We start from the raw sequence: 22,929 nt of genomic DNA on the forward strand, positions 1-22,929 counted from the left end.
ATCCAGACAGGTCTTGCCGTGACACTTTTTACTTCCCCAGTGGCGTTCTTCTTTATTTTGACATTACTGTCTAATGCCCTGGTTTCGTTCAGCTCCTGTAAAACAGGCAAACATTTATGAATGTCAAAAAAAAAAATTCTTCCGCCACTATGCCTTCACAATCAAGATCAGGTACCCACATTCTCATCCCAAATAGGACCTCATAAGGAGTGACCTCCCCAAGAGAGCTTCTTGGCTGATTGTTTAATGCCCTTTGGACTCCATACAGATGTTTTGCCCAATTTCCACCTGAGCCTAATACTGTAGCTGTTAAAGATTGCTATAAGTCCCGTTTTTTCTCTCCACAACCGAATTTCCCTCAGGATGGTACAGAGAGGAGTGCCGCAATGCTACACCCAGACTTCCCATAGCTTCCTTGAAAGCCCTAGAGCTAAACACGGGGCCACCGCCAGAATGAAGTGTGCCGATTGTGTATGTCCCTATAAAGACTCGCAAATCTTTTATAACAGTTTGAGCGTCAGCCGAGCACTGGGGCCACACCCAGAGGAACCTAGAGCAGGAATCCACTGCAACCTTGATATACTTGTAAGCCCCATCAGATTGTTAGGTCTGCAGTGGTCCAAATAAACTCACGCAAGTGGTTTTTCTGATATTAGTAATGGTGTCTGCACTGGACGTGTTACGGTGGAGCCTTTCATCTGTTGATAGATGTCACATTTCAAGACTTCCACCCTTATGCATCAACCCAAAATCCAGTCGGTAAAATACCGATTCGGTAATAGCTCCCGGTATTAAGGAAAAAATACCCAATCCCAATGCATCAACCCAAAAGCAGAAATCGCTATTTAAGGAATCCTTAAATAGCGATTCTTTAAATAGGGATTCCTTAAATAGCGATTGCATTTAAGGAATCCCAAAGTGAGATTCCTTAAATGCAATGCATCAAAGTTAAAAAATTAGCGAATTCGCTAATAGGGGGAGCAAATTACCATGAAGATGAACTGCATGGTAATTTGCAAAAACTTTGAAAAATGCACTTTTGTGCATTTTTCAAAGTTTCATGTTGCGCACACACATGCCCTTAGAGCATGTGTGTGTGCAACATATGTGCACATATCATTTTCAGGGGTGCAACAGGGTGTCCTTTTGACACCCTGGCACCCTTGAAAGTGCTCCCGCTATTAGCGATTCGGTAATACCGAATCGCTAATACAGACTGGCTTTACATTCATTCATATGGGCCTCCAAGCCCATAGGAATGAATGGGTAGGTATTCCTTATTACCGATTCGGTATTACCGATTCGGTAATAAGGAATATTAAGGAATCGCTATTTGAATAGCGATTCCTACATGCATAGCCTTTTGCTATTCCTTATTAGCGATTCCTTATTTTTCGCTAATAAGGAATCGCAAATGGCATTGTTGATGCATTTGTTTGATAGTCTTTAGTCTGCCTTCTTAGCACTGGCCACCAGAAGCGTTGTTTCAATAGAGAAACAGTAGCAGAAACCCCTGCATGTGCAGAACCTCTACCCTTGTGTGCTGCTAGAATTATTCCTAACCTTCGATCCATATTTGGTATTACTCTATCCCCCACTCCAGGAATTTGAGCAAATGCAACATTGTTTGCATCTAACTTGTAGGAGTACTAAGGTTGAAACTTTTTTGGTACTGCTGAGTTATTGTGCGTGACAATAATTGCAACCATTATCTCACTGTCTATCCTCGCTTTTGAATGAGTGTTTGCAGCTACAGAAGCCGTGCATACTGCTCCCTTTGCGGCTTCATCAGCCAATGAATTCCCTTCAACGTGAACGCCATCACATTGATGACTCAATGTGTGTATCATGTGATCCCTTGGTAGTTCATTTTTCAACTCCACTACCTGTTCCCATAGCATTATATGTTTAATTGTGCCACCTTTTGCATCTTTAAACCCATTCTGCCCCCAGTGATGTAAATATTCCTTCTATGACTGTACACAGTAAAAGGAATTGCACACCATTAGTGTGGGGAATTTTTGATCTGTATTTACCAGTATTAGTGCTTTTAGTTCTGCCAGCTGTGCCGTGCAGTCCATAAGAGACTGTGTTTTTGTGCCATTCGGATGAAACTTTCCATCCCGCATTCGTCCTTTAACGCTAGCACACGCGGCTCTGTATTGCTGTTTACTCCCTATCACCGATTGCGCAGAACCGTCTGTGTAAATAATGTATTCATACTGATCTAGAGGCATTGTTTCCTTTGGTAGAGGATATTCTTGTTCGTATTGCAGGAATGCTTGTGTTTTTTAATTTGGATGGTACCTGTATTCTACATCTGTTGCAGTGAGAGAATTAGCCCATTGTATCCATCTTGGATGTAAGACTTTAGCGTTGGGAACGCTTGCCTTTATTGCAGCCTCCAAAGCTGGAACCGGGGTTACAACTATTATTCGTTTCCCTTGAGCCAGGGCTCTCTCTCTAACTACAGCAGTCTGTATTGCTGTTAGGATTTTTTCTGTAGATGCGTGTGAGAAGTTGGCCTGGTATATGATGTTCACTAATTAAAGTGACCACCTTGTACCATGCCAAGCAACCCTTATGGTGTGGTTGTAAGACAACCTTTTCGGACTAGCTGCCCTAGTGTTAGCGTAGGCTAAGCAGTCTTTGAGGCTAAACACGTTAAAGCGTGTTAAGCAGGCTGTTTACCAATTGCAACCCCCCTTTATACCAATGAAAGGACACCACACAGATATATATTCAAAATATATCTGTATTTATTTCTCAAAGTATCCCCTAGACTCTTTATGAGCACAGGAGCACAAATCGTTAAACAAGACAACGTTATAATATACAGAAGTTGCACTTTATATGGATGGGCCCTGGTGGCCACTCAAACCATATACTAAAATAGTGGTATAAGTACCACGAACAGGAAAGGGAAAAGGCCTAGGGCCTCTAGAATCGCTGGGCCTACAAGGAGCTAACTTCAGTTAGTGACCAGGAGGTCCACGGGTCGCGTGTGCAGTGAGGAAAGTTACACGCGGGCTCCCATAGGTTTTCAATGGGTGCGTAAAAGTTAAAAAGTTACTGCAGAAAGGGTCTTCTGGATGGACTACGATCTTAAGATTCAAAACACAGACACTAGAGATGTTTCTCTACACTTGGGCATCGGAGTGCCAGCTTTACCTCACCCACAGGAAGCGGGTGCATAGGTCTCGAAGTGCGTCGGGTTTCTTCTATAGATTCAATGGAGCCTGATGACAAAGATGCTGCAGGCGGTCGGTCCAGAAGAGATGCGGTGGATCCAAGGGTGGATCGGAGTTGTAGAAGACCTGAAAGCAGAGGGGACAGTGTTCACAGTCACTAGCCAGTGACCGGCGTGGCACCAGGTAGGTACCAGGCGATGTCGGGTGCAAACAGGTGGTTAGGTGTAGCTTGTCTCCACAGCCACGTGGTCACTGAAGGTCGACAACGTCCAGGAGTCATGTCACGAGCTGTCCCACGCAGGCTCTCGCTTTCGGCGGTGTCGGCGACTCGAAAGAAGCAAACAAGCCTTGGCAAAGGCAGGAGTCGTGGAAAGAGAGGAAAGCTGATTGTTCTGACCAGCAAGGTCAGAGGGGCTGCTTTTTTGGAGAGCAGCTAGGGCCAGTCTGGAGCAACCAGACCAGCATCGTTGATTTCAAAATAGGTCGCCAAAATGGCCACTAGCCAACAGGCCAGGGACCGGGCAGGCGCATCGAGATGCAAAGTGCAGAGGGGCCCCACGCAGATCGTGGAGATGCTGGAGGGCTCACCTTTGGTGCAGATGGTGCTTGGTGGTTGGGCTTCTCAGGACCCAAAGCACAACTTGGAGGGAGCCTCTGTCGTTGCGCTTGCAGCTTGTCGTCGGTCTTCCAAGATGGCTGGCTCCACGTGTCTCGGTGCCTCCACGGGTTCCTTCTTTGCAGGGACTGTGGATCGGGCGGTGAGAGGTCTGGAGGTCCAGGTCTTGTCGGGCTCTGGGCTTGGGCTCCGGCAGGAGGCGGTGGCAAAGCAGACGTTGAATAGCTGGTTGGTGCTTGCGTTAGCAAGATGGTCACTCCCTGACCATAGGGGAGATTTCCTTCTGTCCTCTGTGCAGCAGAGCGTCGAAGTTCCCGTCTTCTTCTTGTGGTTAAGTTGATTCCAGGATGTCTGAAAGCTTAGGACACAGCTCCTACCTTTAAGCGGATTCTAGGGGCCGGACTACCTGCTAGGTCCCTCCCTAAGGGTGGGACCAGGAAGGGGGGTGGTTACACCCCCAATCCTTTGTCCAGCTCGCCCCAGGTCTGGGGCTGGTGTGCCCCAGGACAGGTTTGAACTGGCATATGCACCGAGGCTCCTTGTGAGCCTCAGGCATGTCTGATTCTATTCAAGCCCTACCTGACCAATACACAAAATCCTGTCTGGGGTGGTGCTCGCACCTCCCCTGGCAGGAAACCCTTTATCCACGTCTCCCAAGCTGGAAGGACTCCCAGCAGCAGGAGGGCAGACTTGTGTCTGTGGTGGCAGCGTCCATTTTGTGGAGCTGAGGCTATATCTGATTTTACCCGGGTTTCAGGTTCTGTACATGTCGTGTCCCTCTAGAAGGGTGGAATGCTAACCCCGTCGCCAGAATTGGCGAGGGGTTAGTATTCCAATTCGTATGACACCTTACTCGACTTGTTTTGATAAAGCCAAACCAAAGATAGCATTTAACCGCGAGGTTCATAATACACTTAAGAGTATATGGTATGGCGATATTTGGAAACGGTAGAAGGAAGTTGTTCCGACCACTGCAGACAGGCTCAGCTCATGCCAGAGCACCATCTCACATGGAACCAAGCACTCTGCCTTCAGGATTGTTAAGGCCTGCCATAGGAGTGACTTATAGGTTAACATGTGTCCCATTTAAGGTTAGGTATAGGTATACTACACCTAAGTAAGAGGTGGATACACCAACTTACCCCAGCTGAGTGATCAGCCAGTTGTGTCAAATTGTTAGGCCAGGCCAGGGGTGGCACAATACATGCTTCAGCCCCTGGTAGGCCTTAGATACACCAATGCTCTGGGTACCTAGTGTACACGGGTACAGGGGCTCACAGGGTGATCCAATTCCAATTGTGTATGTACCTAGGGTACATGGAGTCCATTTTAAAGAGAGAGCAGCCAGGCTGAGATCCTGAATGGCAGGATCTCAGGCCAACTAAGTCGAAAAACCAGCTAGACACTAGGCAAAAAGTTGGGGGTAACCATGGTCAGATATCCACCTTCCTACACAACCCCCCCCCCCCCCAAACGAAGGGAGATAAGGCTGTCCTTGACCAGGTAAGCCTATATTGCCCAAGTGGCCATATAAGGAAGAACCAGCACTGGCATGGTTACCCCCTGTCTCATGGTCCACTAAGCAATCCCTCACCCTAAAGGTATCATAGGGTCTCCACCATAAGGAATCTCTACCTTTGGTGTGTCTTTGCAAAGTAAAAGGCTGGTGTTGAGATGGAGTACTGAAGTGAGTGTCCTCAAAGTGAGGCCTCAGCTTCCTCCAATCATCCTCCACCATGGATGCCTTTCTTTCTTTAACTGAGTTGCAGTGAGCTCTCAGGGTCAGCCTCTGGCTACCTAAAGCTGGAGCCTGGGTCCCTTTTGTGGGCTTACTGGAGGGACAGGTCAGGTTTGGGGCCCTAAGGTCCCATGTTTGCCTGTGCCCAACAGAATCCCTCTTGGGGAGGTCCCTAACTACCTGTAAAGGGGATCCCTCAGGAATGTGTTTAACCATCACCTGGCTAGGACTACTAGCCAGGCAATCCTCATTCTTTTGATGGGGGGCTTCTTGTGGACAGGGGCCCTCTTGGGGGCCACTGGCCTCCCTGACCACTGCAGCCCTGGGCTGACTGAGGCCGGGTAGAGAGAGGCAGGCTACCTGCACCAGACTGGGTCCCACCTTGGAAAGGTCTACTGACATCAGAGGCTCTGCCAGGCTAGGCTTGGCTACCTCTGGGGCAGTTCTTTCACAAGGGGTGGGGTCAGATCCCTGGGGAGGCTGACCCTTTCCTAATGTCTGGGGAGAGGGAACTTTTCTTCCTCCCCACTACTCTCTGTTTGTGTGGAGTGATCCATAGTTTCAGGCTTCACTACACCTATGTCAGTCTGAGTATGGACTGAGACCATTACAGTCCTGCCAAACTTTTCAGGGGGGCACTCAGTTTGGGTTTGAGCTGTGACTGTCACAGCTCTGCCAGTCTCTACAGGGAAGTCTGTCTTTGCCTGGGCTGTGGCTACCACTGCCCTTCCAACCTTTTCAGGGAGGAAATCTACTTGGACAGGGGTTGTGGCTGGCACAACCCCACTACCCTTTTGTGAAAGGCCTACCATTTTAGAATGGGTGTTTTGTTCGACTCCAGCCCAAGCTGAGATTTCTAAGTCATTCCCCAGTAAGCAGTCTACAGGCAAGTTTGGGGACACTGCCACCCTTTTAGGGCCAGTGACACCTCCCCAGCTGAGACATACCTCTGCCATGGGATGACTGTTCTGTTGGCCATCAATGTTAGTTACCTGGTAGGAGAAACCAGGCAAAAGCTGCTCAGAGGGAACTAGCCAATGGGCCACCATAGTGATGCTAGCTCCAGTGTCTCTGTAGGCCTCAGCTTTTCTACCATTGATGTAGGGCTCCTGTCTATACCTACCCAAAGTGTTGGGACAGGCAGTGAAGTTGGCAAACCCCATGCCACCATCACAGACAAGAGTAGTTGCTGTAGGGGAATTGGCTAAGCCAGGGTCCCCCTGTGTTCCCCAAGTAAACCCACCCAAATTTCTGGGGGCACTCCCACCACCTGGGGGATTACTGCTGACAGTAATAGGTGGTGTGACAGGAGTAATTGGAGGAACAGTTTTGTTTTTAGCCTTTGGGCAACTGCTGTCAGTTTTCCAATGCCCAGGAATTTTACATTCATGGCAGTAAGGCTTTTTACCTGTGGTAGAGGAGGGAGCTTGGGATCCACCACCATGTGTGGAGTTTTGGGGCCCTGAGGAAGATTTCTCTTTTGTTTTATCCCCACCCTTCTCTTGAGGTTTGGTGGTATCTTTCTTTTCGTCACCACCCTGATTTTTAGGCCTGATCCTGGTCCTGACCCATTTATCTGCCCTCTTTCCCAATTCTTGGGGAGAGGTCAAATCTGAGTCTACCAGGTGTTGATGCAGGAGCTGGTTTTGACAGTTACTTAAAATCTGTTCTCTCATCATCAAATTGTACAATCCTGTATAATCTGAAACCTTACTTCCCAGCAACCAACCCTCCAAAGCCTTAGTGGCACATTCAATGTATTCAGACCAGTCCTGAGTCTGTGTCTTCTGGGTATCTCTGAACATTAACCTGTACTGTTCAGTGGTTAAGCCTAACCCATCAACCAGGACACTCTTCAGGGCTCTGTAGTTCCTGACATCCTCCTCTCTAACAGTGAGGAGTCTATCTCTGCCTCTACCTTCAAAGGAGAGCCATAAGATTGCTGCCCACTGGTCCTCAGGAACCTGCTGTACTTTGCAGGCCCTCTCAAGAGCAGTCATCCACTTGTGGATATCATCCCCACTTTTGTAGGGGTGCACAATCTTGGACAGGTTCCTATTATCAAAGACCCTATCTTTGTCCCGAGGGACAATGCTGCCACCAGTGGGTATAGACCCACTCTCTCTAGGTTGCCTAGCCTTGTTCAGTTTCTCTTCCATCAGGGCTACTTCTAGCTCCTGTTTCCTGATCCTCAGCTGAGCTTCCTGCATTCTGGCCTCATGCTCCCTCCTCTGAGGGCTGGTCATCCTTCTTCTGGAGTGACCCTGAGAGCCTCTAGAGGCATGAGAGCCATTAGAGTCACCTGAGTGGTTCCTCTGTCTCCCACACCCCTGGTTAAGTCCACTAGGGAGATTCAATTGGGGGAACCCATTGTCAGTCCTAAGTAGTCTTAAGTTAGCTGAGCCAGGTATAGCACCTGACACTGGGCTATTTCTCCCATCAGAACTACTACTACTATCAGACTCACCCCCTTTGTCATCCCTGTTCCTATGCTGATCCTCATCATCTGTAGTCTGATTCTCAACTAAGGGGTGACTGTTAGAAAGGGGTACTTCAGTAGCATCTTCAGAAGGAGGGCCTCCTGTTCCAGTCCCTGAGGGGTCTAACTGGGAGGCTTTCTTGAGAGCTCTCTGATCTTCATCAGCTTGTAAGAGTTCTCTGAGTTCAGCAGAGGTAGGTTTCCTGGGCTGTTTTAGGCCCCTGATATTTGCCAACTGCCTGAGCTCATTCTGGTTTAGGGTAGCATAGATGGTTGGTGCCCTCTGGGGGTCACTCTCGACAGAGATGGGTACATTGGACCCCTCTGCCCCAACCATTGCTCTTAAGTGTGGGTGGATGTGTTGCAACTACCTACACTTGGGGTTTCCTCCTAAACCTATCTAGTAGTTGTAGTCAGGGTGTGCTACTCCCTTTGCTCTACAACCACTTAGTTCAGTAGAACTTAAGTATATAACTAATCTTGTTTTATATGTACCTATAGGTACCTGTATGATCTTTCAATTGGTAACAAAGAGATTACAGAGGTAAAACACAGCAAGCTCAAATCCAACCGCTGCTCACCAATGTGAGAAGTTGGCCTGGTATATGATGTTCACTAGTTAAAGTGACCACCTTGTACCATGACAAGCAACCCTTATGGTGTGGTTGTAAGTCAACCTTTTCGGACTAGCTGCCCTAGTGGTAGCGTAGGCTAAGCAGTCTTTGAGGCTAAACTCGTTAAAGCGTGTTAAGCAGGCTGTTTTACCAATTGCAACCCCCCTTTATACCAATAAAAGGACACCACACAGATATATATTCAAAATATATATGTATTTATTTCTCAAAGTATCCCCTAGACTCTTTATGAGCACAGGAGCACATATCGTTAAACAAGACAACGTTATAATATACAGAAGTTGCACTTTATATGGATGGGCCCTGGTGGCCACTCAAACCATATACTAAAATAGTGGTATAAGTACCACGAACAGGAAAGGGAAAAGGCCTAGGGCCTCTGGAATCGCTGGGCCTACAAGGAGCTAACTTCAGTTAGTGACCAGGAGGTCCACGGGTCGCGTGTGCAGTGAGGAAAGTTACACGCAGGCTCCCATAGGTTTTCAATGGGTGCGTAAAAGTTAAAAAGTTACTGCAGAAAGGGTCTTCTGGATGGACTACGATCTTAAGATTCAAAACACAGACACTAGAGATGTTTCTCTACACTTGGGCACTGGAGTGCCAGCTTTACCTCACCCACAGGAAGCGGGTGCATAGGTCTCGAAGTGCGTCGGGTTTCTTCTATCGATTCAATGGAGCCTGATGACAAAGATGCTGCAGGCGGTCGGTCCAGAAGAGATGCGGTGGATCCAAGGGTGGATCGGAGTTGTAGAAGACCTGAAAGCAGAGGGGACAGTGTTCACAGTCAATAGCCAGTGACCGGCGTGGCACCAGGTAGGTACCAGGCGATGTCGGGTGTAAACAGGTGGTTAGGTGTAGCTTGTCTCCGCAGCCACGTGGTCCCTGAAGGTCGACGACATCCAGGAGTCGGGTCACGAGCTGTCCCACGCAGGCTCTCGCTGTCGGCGGTATCGGCGACTCGAAAGAAGCAAACAAGCGTTGGCAAAGGCAGGAGTCGTGGAAAGAGAGGAAAGCTGATTGTTCTGACCAGCAAGGTCAGAGGGGCTGCTCTTTTAGAGAGCAGCTAGGGCCAGTCTGGAGCAACCAGACCAGTGTCGTTGATTTCAAAATAGGTCGCCAAAATGGCCACTAGCCAACGGGCCAGGGACCGGGCAGGCGCGTCGAGATGCAAAGTGCAGAGGGGCCCAACGCAGATCGTGGAGATGCTGGAGGGCTCACCTTTGGTGCAGATGCTGCTCGGTGGTTGGGCTTCTCAGGACCCAAAGCACAACTTGGAGGGAGCCTCTGTCATTGCGCTTGCAGCTTGTCGTCGGTCTTCCAAGATGGCTGGCTCCACGTATCTCGGTGCCTCCACGGGTTCCTTCTTTGCAGGGACTGTGGATCGGGCGGTGAGAGGTCTGGAGGTCCAGGTCTTGTCGGGCTCTGGGCTCAGGCTCCGGCAGGAGGCGGCGGCAAAGCAGACATTGAATAGCTGGTTGGTGCTTGCGTTAGCAAGATGGTCACTCCCTGACCATAGGGGAGATTACCTTCTGTCCTCTGTGCAGCAGAGCGTCGAAGTTCCCGTCTTCTTTTTGTGGTTAAGTTGATACCAGGATGTCTGAAGTCTTAGGACACAGCTCCTACCTTTAAGCGGATTCTAGGGGCCGGACTACCTGCTAGGTCCCTCCCTAAGGGTGGGATCAGGAAGGGGGGTGGTTACACCCCCAATCCTTTGTCCAGCTCGCCCCAGGTCTGGGGCTGGTGTGCCCCAGGACCGGTTTGAACTGGCATATGCACCGAGGCTCCTTGTGAGCCTCAGGCATGTCTGATTCTATTCAAGCCCTACCTGACCAATACACAAAATCCTGTCTGGGGTGGTGCTCGCACCTCCCCTGGCAGGAAACCCTTTGTCCACGTCTCCCAAGCTGGAAGGACTCCCAGCAGCAGGAGGGCAGACTTGTGTCTGTGGTGGCAGCGTCCATTTTGTGGAGCTGAGGCTATGTCTGATTTTACCCGGGTTTCAGGTTCTGTACATGTCGTGTCCCTCTAGAAGGGTGGAATGCTAACCCCGTCGCCAGAATTGGCGAGGGGTTAGTATTCCAATTCGTATGACACCTTACTCGACATGTTTTGATAAAGCCAAACCAAAGATAGCATTTAACCGCGAGGTTCATAATACACTTAAGAGTATATGGTATGGCGATATTTGGAAACGGTAGAAGGAAGTTGTTCCGACCACTGCAGACAGGCTCAGCTCATGCCAGAGCACCATCTCACATGGAACCAAGCACTCTGCCTTCAGGATTGTTAAGGCCTGCCATAGGAGTGACTTATAGGTTAACATGTGTCCCATTTAAGGTTAGGTATAGGTATACTACACCTAAGTAAGAGGTGGATACACCAACTTACCCCAGCTGAGTGATCAGCCAGTTGTGTCAAATTGTTAGGCCAGGCCAGGGGTGGCACAATACATGCTTCAGCCCCTGGTAGGCCTTAGATACACCAATGCCCTGGGTACCTAGTGTACACTGGTACAGGGGCTCACAGGGTGATCCAATTCCAATTGTGTATGTACCTAGGGTACATGGAGTCCATTTTAAAGAGAGAGCAGCCAGGCTGAGATCCTGAATGGCAGGATCTCAGGCCAACTAAGTCGAAAAACCAGCTAGACACTAGGCAAAAAGTTGGGGGTAACCATGGTCAGATATCCACCTTCCTACACAACCCCCCCCCCCAAACGAAGGGAGATAAGGCTGTCCTTGACCAGGTAAGCCTATATTGCCCAAGTGGCCATATAAGGAAGAACCAGCGCTGGCATGGTTACCCCCTGTCTCATGGTCCACTAAGCAATCCCTCACCCTAAAGGTATCATAGGGTCTCCACCATAAGGAATCTCTAACTTTGGTGTGTCTTTGCAAAGTAAAAGGCTGGTGTTGAGATGGAGTACTGAAGTGAGTGTCCTCAAAGTGAGGCCTCAGCTTCCTCCAATCATCCTCCACCATGGATGCCTTTCTTTCTTTAACTGAGTTGCAGTGAGCTCTCAGGGTCAGCCTCTGGCTACCTAAAGCTGGAGCCTGGGTCCCTTTTGTGGGCTTACTGGAGGGACAGGTCAGGTTTGGGGCCCTAAGGTCCCATGTTTGCCTGTGCCCAACAGAATCCCTCTTGGGGAGGTCCCTAACTACCTGTAAAGGGGATCCCTCAGGAATGTGTTTAACCATCACCTGGCTAGGACTACTAGCCAGGCAATCCTCATTCTTTTGATGGGGGGCTTCTTGTGGACAGGGGCCCTCTTGGGGGCCACTGGCCTCCCTGACCACTGCAGCCCTGGGCTGACTGAGGCCGGGTAGAGAGAGGCAGGCTACCTGCACCAGACTGGGTCCCACCTTGGAAAGGTCTACTGACATCAGAGGCTCTGCCAGGCTAGGCTTGGCTACCTCTGGGGCAGTTCTTTCACAAGGGGTGGGGTCAGATCCCTGGGGAGGCTGACCCTTTCCTAATGTCTGGGGAGAGGGAACTTTTCTTCCTCCCCACTACTCTCTGTTTGTGTGGAGTGATCCATAGTTTCAGGCTTCACTACACCTATGTCAGTCTGAGTATGGACTGAGACCATTACAGTCCTGCCAAACTTTTCAGGGGGGCACTCAGTTTGGGTTTGAGCTGTGACTGTCACAGCTCTGCCAGTCTCTACAGGGAAGTCTGTCTTTGCCTGGGCTGTGGCTACCACTGCCCTTCCAACCTTTTCAGGGAGGAAATCTACTTGGACAGGGGTTGTGGCTGGCACAACCCCACTACCCTTTTGTGAAAGGCCTACCATTTTAGAATGGGTGTTTTGTTCGACTCCAGCCCAAGCTGAGATTTCTAAGTCATTCCCCAGTAAGCAGTCTACAGGCAAGTTTGGGGACACTGCCACCCTTTTAGGGCCAGTGACACCTCCCCAGCTGAGACATACCTCTGCCATGGGATGACTGTTCTGTTGGCCATCAATGTTAGTTACCTGGTAGGAGAAACCAGGCAAAAGCTGCTCAGAGGGAACTAGCCAATGGGCCACCATAGTGATGCTAGCTCCAGTGTCTCTGTAGGCCTCAGCTTTTCTACCATTGATGTAGGGCTCCTGTCTATACCTACCCAAAGTGTTGGGACAGGCAGTGAAGTTGGCAAACCCCATGCCACCATCACAGACAAGAGTAGTTGCTGTAGGGGAATTGGCTAAGCCAGGGTCCCCCTGTGTTCCCCAAGTAAACCCACCCACATTTCTGGGGGCACTCCCACCACCTGGGGGATTACTGCTGACAGTAATAGGTGGTGTGACAGGAGTAATTGGAGGAACAGTTTTGTTTTTAGCCTTTGGGCAACTGCTGTCAGTTTTCCAATGCCCAGGAATTTTACATTCATGGCAGTAAGGCTTTTTACCTGTGGTAGAGGAGGGAGCTTGGGATCCACCACCATGTGTGGAGTTTTGGGGCCCTGAGGAAGATTTCTCTTTTGTTTTATCCCCACCCTTCTCTTGAGGTTTGGTGGTATCTTTCTTTTCGTCACCACCCTGATTTTTAGGCCTGATCCTGGTCCTGACCCATTTATCTGCCCTCTTTCCCAATTCTTGGGGAGAGGTCAAATCTGAGTCTACCAGGTGTTGATGCAGGAGCTGGTTTTGACAGTTACTTAAAATCTGTTCTCTCATCATCAAATTGTACAATCCTGTATAATCTGAAACCTTACTTCCCAGCAACCAACCCTCCAAAGCCTTAGTGGCACATTCAATGTATTCAGACCAGTCCTGAGTCTGTGTCTTCTGGGTATCTCTGAACATTAACCTGTACTGTTCAGTGGTTAAGCCTAACCCATCAACCAGGACACTCTTCAGGGCTCTGTAGTTCCTGACATCCTCCTCTCTAACAGTGAGGAGTCTATCTCTGCCTCTACCTTCAAAGGAGAGCCATAAGATTGCTGCCCACTGGTCCTCAGGAACCTGCTGTACTTTGCAGGCCCTCTCAAGAGCAGTCATCCACTTGTGGATATCATCCCCACTTTTGTAGGGGTGCACAATCTTGGACAGGTTCCTATTATCAAAGACCCTATCTTTGTCCCGAGGGACAATGCTGCCACCAGTGGGTATAGACCCACTCTCTCTAGGTTGCCTAGCCTTGTTCAGTTTCTCTTCCATCAGGGCTACTTCTAGCTCCTGTTTCCTGATCCTCAGCTGAGCTTCCTGCATTCTGGCCTCATGCTCCCTCCTCTGAGGGCTGGTCATCCTTCTTCTGGAGTGACCCTGAGAGCCTCTAGAGGCATGAGAGCCATTAGAGTCACCTGAGTGGTTCCTCTGTCTCCCACACCCCTGGTTAAGTCCACTAGGGAGATTCAATTGGGGGAACCCATTGTCAGTCCTAAGTAGTCTTAAGTTAGCTGAGCCAGGTATAGCACCTGACACTGGGCTATTTCTCCCATCAGAACTACTACTACTATCAGACTCACCCCCTTTGTCATCCCTGTTCCTATGCTGATCCTCATCATCTGTAGTCTGATTCTCAACTAAGGGGTGACTGTTAGAAAGGGGTACTTCAGTAGCATCTTCAGAAGGAGGGCCTCCTGTTCCAGTCCCTGAGGGGTCTAACTGGGAGGCTTTCTTGAGAGCTCTCTGATCTTCATCAGCTTGTAAGAGTTCTCTGAGTTCAGCAGAGGTAGGTTTCCTGGGCTGTTTTAGGCCCCTGATATTTGCCAACTGCCTGAGCTCATTCTGGTTTAGGGTAGCATAGATGGTTGGTGCCCTCTGGGGGTCACTCTCGACAGAGATGGGTACATTGGACCCCTCTGCCCCAGCCATTGCTCTTAAGTGTGGGTGGATGTGTTGCAACTACCTACACTTGGGGTTTCCTCCTAAACCTATCTAGTAGTTGTAGTCAGGGTGTGCTACTCCCTTTGCTCTACAACCACTTAGTTCAGTAGAACTTAAGTATATAACTAATCTTGTTTTATATGTACCTATAGGTACCTGTATGATCTTTCAATTGGTAACAAAGAGATTACAGAGGTAAAACACAGCAAGCTCAAATCCAACCGCTGCTCACCAATGTGAGAAGTTGGCCTGGTATATGATGTTCACTAGTTAAAGTGACCACCTTGTACCATGCCAAGCAACCCTTATGGTGTGGTTGTAAGTCAACCTTTTCGGACTAGCTGCCCTAGTGGTAGCGTAGGCTAAGCAGTCTTTGAGGCTAAACTCGTTAAAGCGTGTTAAGCAGGCTGTTTTACCAATTGCAACCCCCCTTTATACCAATAAAAGGACACCACACAGATATATATTCAAAATATATATGTATTTATTTCTCAAAGTATCCCCTAGACTCTTTATGAGCACAGGAGCACATATCGTTAAACAAGACAACGTTATAATATACAGAAGTTGCACTTTATATGGATGGGCCCTGGTGGCCACTCAAACCATATACTAAAATAGTGGTATAAGTACCACGAACAGGAAAGGGAAAAGGCCTAGGGCCTCTGGAATCGCTGGGCCTACAAGGAGCTAACTTCAGTTAGTGACCAGGAGGTCCACGGGTCGCGTGTGCAGTGAGGAAAGTTACACGCAGGCTCCCATAGGTTTTCAATGGGTGCGTAAAAGTTAAAAAGTTACTGCAGAAAGGGTCTTCTGGATGGACTACGATCTTAAGATTCAAAACACAGACACTAGAGATGTTTCTCTACACTTGGGCACTGGAGTGCCAGCTTTACCTCACCCACAGGAAGCGGGTGCATAGGTCTCGAAGTGCGTCGGGTTTCTTCTATCGATTCAATGGAGCCTGATGACAAAGATGCTGCAGGCGGTCGGTCCAGAAGAGATGCGGTGGATCCAAGGGTGGATCGGAGTTGTAGAAGACCTGAAAGCAGAGGGGACAGTGTTCACAGTCAATAGCCAGTGACCGGCGTGGCACCAGGTAGGTACCAGGCGATGTCGGGTGCAAACAGGTGGTTAGGTGTAGCTTGTCTCCGCAGCCACGTGGTCCCTGAAGGTCGACGACATCCAGGAGTCGGGTCACGAGCTGTCCCACGCAGGCTCTCGCTGTCGGCGGTATCGGCGACTCGAAAGAAGCAAACAAGCGTTGGCAAAGGCAGGAGTCGTGGAAAGAGAGGAAAGCTGATTGTTCTGACCAGCAAGGTCAGAGGGGCTGCTCTTTTAGAGAGCAGCTAGGGCCAGTCTGGAGCAACCAGACCAGTGTCGTTGATTTCAAAATAGGTCGCCAAAATGGCCACTAGCCAACGGGCCAGGGACCGGGCAGGCGCGTCGAGATGCAAAGTGCAGAGGGGCCCAACGCAGATCGTGGAGATGCTGGAGGGCTCACCTTTGGTGCAGATGCTGCTCGGTGGTTGGGCTTCTCAGGACCCAAAGCACAACTTGGAGGGAGCCTCTGTCGTTGCGCTTGCAGCTTGTCGTCGGTCTTCCAAGATGGCTGGCTCCACGTATCTCGGTGCCTCCACGGGTTCCTTCTTTGCAGGGACTGTGGATCGGGCGGTGAGAGGTCTGGAGGTCCAGGTCTTGTCGGGCTCTGGGCTCGGGCTCCGGCAGGAGGCGGCGGCAAAGCAGACATTGAATAGCTGGTTGGTGCTTGCGTTAGCAAGATGGTCACTCCCTGACCATAGGGGAGATTACCTTCTGTCCTCTGTGCAGCAGAGCGTCGAAGTTCCCGTCTTCTTTTTGTGGTTAAGTTGATTCCAGGATGTCTGAAGTCTTAGGACACAGCTCCTACCTTTAAGCGGATTCTAGGGGCCGGACTACCTGCTAGGTCCCTCCCTAAGGGTGGGATCAGGAAGGGGGGTGGTTACACCCCCAATCCTTTGTCCAGCTCGCCCCAGGTCTGGGGCTGGTGTGCCCCAGGACCGGTTTGAACTGGCATATGCACCGAGGCTCCTTGTGAGCCTCAGGCATGTCTGATTCTATTCAAGCCCTACCTGACCAATACACAAAATCCTGTCTGGGGTGGTGCTCGCACCTCCCCTGGCAGGAAACCCTTTGTCCACGTCTCCCAAGCTGGAAGGACTCCCAGCAGCAGGAGGGCAGACTTGTGTCTGTGGTGGCAGCGTCCATTTTGTGGAGCTGAGGCTATGTCTGATTTTACCCGGGTTTCAGGTTCTGTACATGTCGTGTCCCTCTAGAAGGGTGGAATGCTAACCCCGTCGCCAGAATTGGCGAGGGGTTAGTATTCCAATTCGTATGACACCTTACTCGACATGTTTTGATAAAGCCAAACCAAAGATAGCATTTAACCGCGAGGTTCATAATACACTTAAGAGTATATGGTATGGCGATATTTGGAAACGGTAGAAGGAAGTTGTTCCGACCACTGCAGACAGGCTCAGCTCATGCCAGAGCACCATCTCACATGGAACCAAGCACTCTGCCTTCAGGATTGTTAAGGCCTGCCATAGGAGTGACTTATAGGTTAACATGTGTCCCATTTAAGGTTAGGTATAGGTATACTACACCTAAGTAAGAGGTGGATACACCAACTTACCCCAGCTGAGTGATCAGCCAGTTGTGTCAAATTGTTAGGCCAGGCCAGGGGTGGCACAATACATGCTTCAGCCCCTGGTAGGCCTTAGATACACCAATGCCCTGGGTACCTAGTGTACACTGGTACAGGGGCTCACAGGGTGATCCAATTCCAATTGTGTATGTACCTAGGGTACATGGAGTCCATTTTAAAGAGAGAGCAGCCAGGCTGAGATCCTGAATGGCAGGATCTCAGGCCAACTAAGTCGAGAAACCAGCTAGACACTAGCCAAAAATACCATAGTCAGATATCCACCTTCCTACAATGCGAAATCCATCTTAGTATTTGTGTACAAGTGAGATTTTGATGCTATTGGTACTGTTTCACCTTAATTATATGTTAGATAGGTGTACCCAGATTGACCCACAACTATTCGAATCACCAGGTTGCATACGTTTCATGTGTCTGTAAGTTGTTTGAAGCTATCATGTCAGCTTGTAAGGAACAAAGTGTATCTGTGTGTTCCTGTGTCCATTGTCTAACTGAAAAGTGAGGTTTTATTAAATCGTAGAAAAGTTTTACTCTTTCTGCATAATCCAAAATGTATGTTCTGCTAAAATTCAAAAATCCCAAGATTGATTGTAAGTTTTTTAGTGATTTTGGAGGTTGGAGCAGCAAACACTTTTCTAAAAAGTTAGCTGCCAGGCTTTTCCCTTCACTTGAAAGCTCGTAACCTAGAAAAAGGATGTTACGGTGCGCTATTTTCGATTTTTTAAAGTTGAATTTGTAACCCTCAGAAGCAAATCCCAAAATTATGGTATTCACTCTGTTCAAGTGTTCCTCCAGGTCATCATCCGTTAGATAAATCTGGGCCTCGCAATGGTTCGGTTGTGTTTTGTGGCTCATTGTGAGTTTGGGGACTCGATTTAGAACCCTGGTGCCTTAACCCACTCACCTACCCGCCGTGAGGTGAACGGCCAGCATAATGGGGGAATTTTGACCACCTGTGACACGAACTCTGGTGCCGTGAGGGGAACGGCCAACGCGGACCACATTTCCCAGCATTCCTTCCTGCCGCGCTTGCTGGTGACGACGCCGGGGAGCGCCGGAGCGCTACATAGGTCACCAGGCGCCTCCGCAGCGTGGGTCTCGATTTAGAACCCTGGTGCCTTAACCCACTCACCTACCTGCCGTGAGGTGAACGGCCAGCATAACGGGGGAATTTTGACCACCTTTGACACGAACTCTGCTGCCGTGAGGGGAACGGCCAACGCGGACCACATTTCCCAGCATTCCTTCCTGCCGCGCTTGCTGGTGACGACGCCGGGGAGCGCCGGAGCGCTACATAGGTCGCCTGGCGCCCCCGCAGTGTGGGACTCGATTTAGAACCCTGGTGCCTTAACCCACTCACCTACCTGCCGTGAGGTGAACGGCCAGCATAACGGGGGAATTTTGACCACCTGTGACACGAACTCTGCTGCCGTGAGGGGAACGGCCAACGCGGACCACATTTCCCAGCATTCCTTCCTGCCGCGCTTGCTGGTGACGACGCCGGGGAGCGCCGGAGCGCTACATAGGTCGCCAGGCGCCCCCGCAACGCGGGACGTGCGCGGGCAGCGCCCGGGCAAAGCCCGGGCCAAGGGCGGGCCTGTCCTTGCCCGTCAGGGACCATAAGAGGCCGGGCTGGGCCACCCCATTGACACTCTCCAACCTGGACCTTCGCAGTGATAAGGTACTGTCATAGAAAAGTAAAATAAAGTGGATATCTCTGCTTGATTTAAGGTTCAGGTATTGTTCCTGAGATAAAACCTTTTTGGCTGTTGGACTCATACACCTAATAGTTTATCCTTCCCAAATGTCCAGTGTTGCTTAAGATTGTAGGGAAGATTTATAGTAATTTTCGTGATTTTCCCACTTGACTGTAAATATGAAAGGAAATGGTAAAAACAGCAAAAATCTTAGGTCCTCCATTTTCCGCCCCACAACCAGACACCAGACAGCAATGACGCAACCTCTCCCTAGTCTTACAGCCATTGATAAAATGCTTCAGCAAACAATTGGGGTCGTGGCAACAGCTATAGAAAATATGGAGAGGCGTTTGTCGATTACCCCCGCAATTTCCTCTTCCCAAACAGCGGAGGATGTCTCAATTGTTACTATTAATCCCCCCGATTTTAATTCCTCTCTCATGTGTTCCTTTGCTGAGTTGCCCTGCGCTCTACCTATCCCAAATGAAACGAATGCTCCAGAGGTTATTAAATCTCCATCCTATTCTGTACGAAACAAGGTGTCTGTAACTTGCCCCGTAACTAGGAAACCTAGGATTGGGAAAAGAAAAGCAACAAATAAAACTAAGCTTTTAACCAATTCCACTACACTAAACGATGGTTCCCCTCCCTTACCTTTCACAGGGGCACCCCTCTGGGCTACCCATATGATACACGATCTTCAGGCACATATGGAACAGTTACTTGGTTTGCATTTTAAATCTCTGATATCTAGGTTGGACAGACTAGTTTCTACCATCAACAATGCAGGCCTAGGGAAAGCCCAACTGATTAGTTCCCTAGGGAACCCTAGCACTAGTTCTGTTCCCAGCCAAGAAAATCCCCCTACCAGTTCCAAGCTCCTACCTATACCCCCCCAGCCAATTGTCGAGACTGTTCCTGACATAACTATTTCTTTGCCCAGGGATATAGGCACTGAAAGTTCTACAATGCAGAGGGGGTCTAATGAAGTGGGGGTAAAGCGTTTAGATAATCAAGTACTAGTGAACAGAAATACTGCTAGAGAGGGGTCTTATACTGTGTTGCCTTGTATAGATCTTCCACCTGAGTCCCTACCATATGTTGTTGTGCTTGCGGGTGTCCCCCCACAACCCAAGGGAAAAACGAGGACTATTTGGAATTGAAAAATAAATGCATGTACTGGTTTAACTCTAAAAGCCCTCTTCCCCCTAACATTTCTGGTGAAATATTAGGTGCAAGGAGAGTAGACTTGATCGGGCCCGCACCTAAATCTATTGCAGGAAATTGTGTCATTATCAACTTTAGGCACACGCTTGCTGTAGATTATAGATTATAATCTAATAGTCTAATACCCAAATTATCCCACTGCACTTGTCGTACTACCCGGTATCTCAATACAGAGTAGGGCAAAATAGAGGCACTAGGTGGGAAGGGGGAAAGAATATATCGTATGCCAGAGCACAACAAGGAATGACAACTTGGGAGGACCGGGGGAAAACCACCCCCCTACTGTCACTATTTCCCCAAAAGAATAGATTTAATGTGTTGGAGGAGGTTGATTGACCAGACGTGATTCGGAGCCCTGCACTTTTTTTAGATAATATTTCGGGTACCCAAATAGCGGTAGTGATGGGTAGTTGTGGGAGTAGTACCCCTGAACATGTACCAACACCCTATTTTTCGAGCATAGGTGGGGGAGGGCTGGAAGCGAGAGAAATTACTGATACTGTGGGGGCTTCTCTATCAGAGGAGCCGCCGCCGGAGTTAAGTTTGGGGATACCATAACAGAACCCAACACTCTAATACGAGGAATTTGTCCACACCGAAATGAGGGTGATTTAGCGGTTAGGAATAGAGTAGAAGACGGGGAAATAAAAATTCTATCATGGAATGTGGCTGGGATAAAGAGCAAATTATCCATCCCTGAGTGGGGTAATTTTATAGGCAGGCATGATATTTGTTTAATGCAAGAAACGTGGGCACTGGAGGAGAATGCAAGGACTGGCTATGCCACTTTTGATATTCCGGCAATTACAAGGGGCAGAGGGAGGCCTTCGGGAGGTCTGACAATATGGGTGGGGGTCCATTTGGGCGTCCAGGCAGTTCAGATATCAACTAGCTCCCTTGACGTCCAATGTGTTCTCCTAACGCTAAAATATATGTCAAGGGTTGCCTTAATAAACGTTTACTCTAGACCAGTTAAGAACGGCCAAGAATCTGGCACCATTGACATACTAAAGCATTTTATGTTGTCACTCGACCCCTCAATTGCTCTATTAGTAGGAGGTGATTTTAATTGCCAATTCGAGCCCCTGGAGAGCTCTGACATGGGAGACCTGGATGAAGAGGACCATTTCTGACATGTTTTGGATCCACAAATTTCTCCCGTCAGAGCTTGGACCCCTCTGGTCCTTCAAATCAAATCTTTATCCCTTGCACTGTCCTTAAGGGCCTGCAATGGGAGGCTGAAAACCGACCGCCTGGGGTTGGCAACGTTTTATAGACCAGGGCAAAATTCCACCATTGATTATATGTTGATGGAAATCAGACACTGGGATAAGCTTCAGGAGTTTACGATATACCCTAGGCAAGACAGCGATCACAACGCCCTTGTTTTAACTCTCAAACCGGGAAGCTTCGGGTTAACAAATCCTTCCCCCGATCCCAATAGCTCATCGCTTCCTGTGTTGCTCTCCAACAATAGGAGAAGGGTTAAATGGCCCTATTTCCAGAATTCCCCCGCCAAACTTGCTAAAATATACCAAATAGTAATGCCATTTCTCTCTGACATGGGGGATGCAAGTGGAGATAACCTAAGCTTCCCCCTGGAGATTCATAAACATCTGGTTGACAAGCTGGTAGACCTGTTCAATCCTGTTGGGAAAAAACAGTATCAGGATAGGACACATCCATGGTATGATGACTCCTGCAGAAAAGCAAAAAAGGATCTGCTTTCTGCAATAAAAGATGAAGATAGAGTCAATATTAAGAAATTTCGCCTAGAATATAAAAAGGCTATCTTTAGGGGAAAGAAGGATTGGGAGGAGCATAGATGGGAGGAACTTAGGCTAACTCTTTCTCGAAGAGATCCTAAGGCATTTTGGGCTATTGTGAACTCTGGTGTGATTAGGGGAGCTTTGACCCCAACTGTAAACATAGCACCCCAAGTGTGGGAAGTGCATTTTGGGGCACTGTATGGGGACTCGGGTGAAGATATTATGTTTTCATCCAATCCTGACCCACTCATGGAGCATAGTCTAGTGAGAGGGATTGACTCGGTCTTTGGTGAAACCGAGATCTGCCTCCCACTTGCCGCCTTTGAGTTTCACCAGGAGCATCGATCGCTTGGGCTCTCGGGCGGCGGACGGAATAAGGTCTCTTTGGTAGGTGGGGGTTTTTCTTTCCCAGAACAGCCCGAGGTCATTACCCTTAAAGAAGTAGAGTCTGCAATAGCAAGGCTCCTACCTAACAAAGCCCCTGGATTGGATAAGATGCCCGGCGACATATTTCGCTCCCAACCAAAAATCTGGGCCCCGTATTTGGTGGTACTATTTAACTCAATTCTTATGGGGGCCGATCCACCAGATACTTGGTTGGGGGCGGAGATAGTCCCTATATTTAAGAAAGGCTGCCCGTTAAAACCAGTAAATTATAGGCCTATCAGCCTTATAGATACCTCCCAGAAACTAATGGGCAGAATTATTCTAGATAGAATCTTGGGATGGATGGAAGAAAATAAAATATTGTCCACACTGCAGGCCGGGTTCAGGTCGGGGATTTCAACCATAGACTAAATTTTTCGGCTCCAGGTCTTATACTGGAAAACGGTGAGAGTGGAGGGTGGCAGCCTCTACCTCATCTTTGTTGATCTGCGTGCCACTTTTGATCTTGTCCCCAGGGGTAAGCTGTGGAAAGTCTTGGCAGATATGGGTCTTTCTACCTATCTATTGAATATCTTAACCAGACTCCACAATGGTAATTATGCCCAGGTTAGGTGTGGGAGGTATAGCGATCTGTCTGCACGCTTTCCTGTCCGGAAGGGTGTGTGACAAGGGTATGT

The sequence above is a fragment of the Triturus cristatus genome, chromosome 1_1 (assembly GCF_964204655.1).
Source record: "Triturus cristatus chromosome 1_1, aTriCri1.1, whole genome shotgun sequence".
NCBI lineage: Eukaryota > Metazoa > Chordata > Amphibia > Caudata > Salamandridae > Triturus > Triturus cristatus.